This window comes from Microtus ochrogaster, chromosome 10, assembly GCF_000317375.1.
Source record: "Microtus ochrogaster isolate Prairie Vole_2 chromosome 10, MicOch1.0, whole genome shotgun sequence".
Classification (NCBI taxonomy): domain Eukaryota; kingdom Metazoa; phylum Chordata; class Mammalia; order Rodentia; family Cricetidae; genus Microtus; species Microtus ochrogaster.
The window spans coordinates 57,433,604-57,439,437 of NC_022016.1; positions in this window are offsets into that span (position 1 = coordinate 57,433,604).

Below are 5,834 nucleotides of genomic sequence, written 5' to 3' on the forward strand. Positions count from 1 at the left end.
AGTTGCATTTTGTCTTTAAATCTATTTATCCAGTAAGCATGTTTTAATTGCAGAATTATGACCCAATTCCATTTAAGGTTATTGTTAAAAGGTAAAAAAAATCTGAATAGATTGATGTTGTAGCTTTCTTTATTTTTTTTAAGATGCTTTTTTGGGGCTGGAGAGATGGCTCAGTGGTTACAAGCACTGGCTACTCTTCCAGGGGTTTCAATTCCCAGCATCTACATGGTGGCTCACAAATGCCTAATAACTCCAATCCCAAGCAATCCAATGACCTCTTCTGACCTCTGTGGACACCAGGCATGTGTAGTAGTATGTGTAAGCAAAACACTCATAGATATAAAATAGATCTACCATCTTGTTATTTGTTTTCTTTTTTAAAAAAAGATTAACTTTTATTTTATGTGAATGAGTGTTTTTGTGGAGTGAGGAGTTAGAAGAGGGTGCCACAGCTCTAGGAACTGAAGTTACAGATGGTTTTGAGCCACCATGTGGGTGCTGGGAACTGAACTTGGTCCTCTGCAAGAGCAGCAAATGCTCTAAACCATTGGATCATCTCTCTAGGCCCCTTGCTTTTGCTTTCTATTCTTTTGTTTTATGAATTCCCACCCATTTTTAAGGGGGCGGTTCAAGATAGGGTTTCTCTATAGCTTTGGGGCCTATCCTGGAACTAGCTCTAGTAGATCAGGCTGGCCTTGAATTCACAGAGATCCACCTGCCTCTACTTCCTGAGTGCTTGGATTAAAGGCATGTGCCACCACTGCCCAGCCTCCACCCATTTTTTTGAGACAAGGTCTCACTACAAGGTCTTTGCTGACCTAGAACTCACTCTGTAGAACAGAGATACACCTGCCCTGCCTCCAGAGTGCTCAGATTAAATGCATGCACCACTATTTCCTGGCTTTTATGTCTATTACTTGGTAATATTTGAATTAACCAAGTAGTCATTTTTTTTAATATCCTGGCCATAATTTCCCTCCTTCCCCTCCTCCCAGTTTCTCCCCCACCCTACCCCTCTTTGTTGTTCCCCCCCTCAATCCACTCCTCCTCCTGTTTGGGAAAGGGCAGGTTTCCCATGGATATCAACAAAACATGGCATATCAAGTTGCAGTAAGACTAAGCACCTCCCCATGTATTAAGGCTGAACAAGGCTACCCAGTATGAGGCTCTCAAAAGCCTGTAACAGAATCAGAGACATCCCTTGTCCCCGCTGTTAGGATTCCCACAGCAGGACCAAGCTACACAACTGTAATGTATATACAGAGTGCCTAGGTCAGTCCCATGCGGGTTCCCTGGTTGTTGGTTCAGTCTCTGTGAGCCCTATGAGCCCAGGTTAGTTGATTCTGTGAGATTCCTTGTGGTGTCCTTGATCCTCTGGCTCCTACAGTCCTTCCTCCCACTCTTCTGCAGGATCCCCTGAGCTCCGCCTACTGTTTCCATCCATTGCTGGATGACACTCTCTGATGACAGTTGGGCTAGGCGGAATTAAACACATATCCTTACTTTTTGTACTTCATTTCTGCTATATGTTCTTTCATAATTATTTCTATGTTTATCCGAGAAATTACAGTATGCATTTTTTTTATTTTGATTTTTTGGAATAGAATCTGCAGGGCTGGAGAGATGGCTCAGTGGGTAAGAGCACTAACTACTCTTTCAGAGGATCCAGGTTCAGTTCCCAGCACCTATATGGCAGCTCACAATTGTTGGCAACTCCAGTTACAGGAAATCTGACACCCTCACACAGACATACATGCGGGCAAAACATCGATGCACATAAAATAAATAAATAAATCATTTTAAAAAGAGACTGAATTTGCAGCATAACCCAGGCTAGCTTCAAACTTCTGACCCTCCTGCTTCATTTTTTCTTGGAAGACAGTGCAACCAGGGGGATTTTAGACGCCCCCCTCCCAAAAAAAAGAGCTTTAGGCTGTGTTTAGAAGTTTTAACTCTGACCAGTCATAGCTAGTCATAGTTGCTGACATGGGGTGGTGTTGCAAGGGACCCCCTGGTGTGGTAAGGGATGGAGTGGATGGAGTAGGGGTGGGTGGGAGGCTGCTGTGGGTAGATGGAAGGGTCAGAAGAATGATGTACATGTGTAGAATCCAGAGAACAACCTAAAGTGTCATCCTCAGGAGCCATTGACCCTTTTTTTGAGACAGTCTCTCCCTGACTTGGAACTTGCCAACTAGGCCAGGCTGGCAGGCCCTCAAGCCCTGGAGATCTGTCTGTTTCCATTTCCCCAGGTTTGGATTACAAGCATGCCTCGCCAAACCTAGCTTCTCTCTCTTTCTTTCTTTCTTTCTTTCTTTCTTTCTTTCTTCCTTCCTTCCTTCCTTCCTTCCTTCCTTCCTTCCTTCCTTCCTTAGTTCCCTCCCTTCTTTCTTTCTTTTTTGATGTGGGGTGGGGTCAAGACATGGTTTCTCTGCGTAGTTTTAGAGCCTATCCTGGAACTCACTCTGTAGCCCTGGCTGGCCTCAAACTCAGAGGTCCACTTGCTTCTGCCTCCTGAGTGCTGGGGTTAAAGGCATGCACCACCACTGCCTGGCGAAACCTGGCTTTCTTAACATGGGTTCTGTTGATCTAACAATTCAGGGTCCTGTGCTTACAAGGTACTGAGATGAAGGAGCTATCTTTCCAGCAGCCCTGCACCTACTTTTCATGTTGGGGATCAAATTCAGGGTTTTGCACATGCCCAAAGAGTTTGCTACCAGTGAACTACATATCCAACCCTGGATCCTCCTTTTAAAAAATATTCTCTGTTCTTCTCATGGAAACCCATAGACTCCTGTTAGGGAAGAACATAAGCTCATGGCCGTTTGTTTAAGCCTGTCTCGTCTTGTGTTGACAATAGGCTTTTCAGAACAGCCATTCCCCTGAACTGGCTTGAGGAAGGGATTTCTTAGCACAGCCCTTTGTTTTAGTTAAAATTCCTAATGCACAAGATAAATTACAGTGCAGAATCTCAGACGTCTCCACTGCTGACATTTGTGCTGATAATTAGCTTCTCCTTCCTGTTACATCCCATTGTCTGTTTCACTTGGGGGGAAATGTACATATAAATGTAAATACATCTTCCCTACCCAGACACCCATCCCAGTATCCTGATGTGAAATCTCATGCCTGTCCTGAGCCTGTGATCAGGGCTCAGCTGTCATATTCGATACCTTGTCATCGTGCACTTTATTCTTCTGTCCCTGTAGTAACAGAGGATTCAGAATTAAAGAGGAGATCTTCAGGATGACGAGCATTTGACCTTCACACGTTACTCCCACCGCAGCTGGCAGGGTTACCCCAGTGATGCCCTGATAATTCCAAGCACTGTTTGAGAGGCCTGGTGACTGCTGACTCTCCTCCAGCCAGAGCAAACTGGACTTGTGATGAGCGAGCTTTGCAAAGGGCTCCGTGGAGACTCGGTGGAGCTGACGGTTTCACCCCAGGTCTCTGACTTCTAGATGTTGTGCTTTTTTCCATATGTGTTCCAGGCTTTCGCCATGATTTGATTTCCCAGAAGAACTTGGCAAATCTAACACCCCTCTGAAAAAGAACTAAATGGAATATTAGACTTTGCAATTTTTTCAAATCATATTGATATATTTTTTTTCCTTAGCTGAAGTTTTACAGTTGGTTTCCTGCTATGGCTTGCTCCTGACCTATATAACAGCGACTATACTTTGAATTGAATGCTAAGGGAGCCTATTCTATTTCTGATTTTTCTCTAACACCCCAGGACCGAACGCCAACAGTCTACCACACTACTGAGGATGCTATCTAACCACTCAGACTACTGGTTGTTGAGGGTAATAAAATATCTGAGACTTACCAGGTGCTGGTGGCACACACTTTTAGTCCCAGCACTCGGGAGGCAGAAGACGAAGGATCTCTGTGAGTTCAAGGCCAGCCTGGTCTACTGAGCAAGTTCCAGGACAGGCTCCAAAACTACAGAGAAACCCTATCTTGAAAAACTAAAAAGAAAAAAACATTGAGACTTTAATTTTTTTTTTGCTTCTATCAGTACTAAATGCTAATGATTCTTTCTTCCCAGATACCCTAGGTAAAGATGTGTCATGAAGCTGGGCATGGCAGTGCACACATTCATCCCAGCACTCAGGAGGCAGAAACAGAAGGATCTCTGGGAGTCTGAGGCCAGCATGGTCTATATAGCCAGTTCCAGGGCAGCCAGGACAACATAAGGAGAACCTATCTCAAAAAAAAATTTTAATTTTATAATGAGGAACTGGAGAGATGGTTCAGAGGTCAAGAGAACTGACTACTCTTCCATAGGACCTGGGTTCAATTCCCAGCACCCACATGGCAGCTCAAAACTGTCTGTAACTCCAGGATCCAATACCCTCACACAGAGACACATGCAGGCAAAATACCCATGCACATAAAATTAAAAAAATAAATTGTATGGGGCTGGAGAGATGGCTCAGAGGTTAAGAGCATTGCCTCCTCTTCCAAAGATCCTGAGTTCAATTCCCAGCAACCACATGGTGGCTCACAACCATCTGTAATGGGCTCTGGTGCCCTCTTCTGGCTTACAGGCATACACACAGACAGAATATTGTATACATAATAAATAAATAAATAAATAAATAAATAAATAACTTGTATAGTGACACATAAAATATCCATGTTTTGGATCTACATAGGAAAGAGAAAAAGACAAGATCTCCTGAGTAAATAAATTGGGAGCATGGGGGTCATGGAAAAGGGTAAAAGGGGAGAGGGGAGGAAGGGGAAAAGAGCAAAGAAAAATGTGTAGTGCAATAAAAACAAATAAACAAACAAAAAGTATCCATATTTGCTGATTGATGATAGATTTGCCTGTCTCAAATGAAGAGGAAGGTTGGTGTGGGACAGTGGTTTGTATTTTGTCAATTATATTTTAAATAAATGCTTATTGGCCAGTAGCCAGGCAGGAAGTATAGGCGGGACAACCAGACAGGAAGTAGAGACAGATTGATGAGAACAGAAGAATTCTGGAAAGAGGAAAGCTCATTCCTGCAGTCCTGGCCCAGCCACAGAAGAAGCAAGATGTTACTGCCTCGCTGAAAAAGGTACTGAGCCATGTGGCTAACACAGATAAGAATAATAGGCTAACATAAGTTGTAAGAGTTAATAAGAAGCCTGAGATACTAGGCCAATCAGTTTATAACTAATGTAGACCTCTGTGTGATTTTTTTGGGGGGACTTAACGATTGCAGGAACCGGGCAGAACAGGAAACCCCGACAACAGAAGGTGAGAACTGATGTTGGGTGTTGTCCCCCCAACCTCTACACGTGTTTCATGGCACATGTTTGTGCTCAGATTCACAAAGACGGATTCAAGGGTGAGCATGTGAAAGTGCACACACCAAAATTTTTTAAAGAAAAGAATATACAACCAAACTGATATGTCAATAAAATATAAGGCAACTAGAACAAAGGGAAAACATTTATATGACAATGAGTAAAACTCACAAGTAGGCCAGGCTTGATAACACACACCTTTAATCCCAGCACTTGGGAAGCAGAGGCAGGCAGATCTCTGTGAGTTCCATGTCAGGCAGGATTGTATAGTAAGACCTGAAAAAGTGAAAACAACAAACCCACAGGTCATCACAGACACACGGGTCATCACAGACACACGGGTCATCACAGACACACGGGTCATCACAGACACACGGGTCATCACAGACCCACTGGTCATCACAGACCCAGGGGTCATCATAGACACACGAGTCATCACAGACCCACGGGTCATCACAGACCCAGGGGTCATCACAGACACACAGGTCATCACAGACACACGGGTCATCACAGACACACGGGTCATCACAGACACA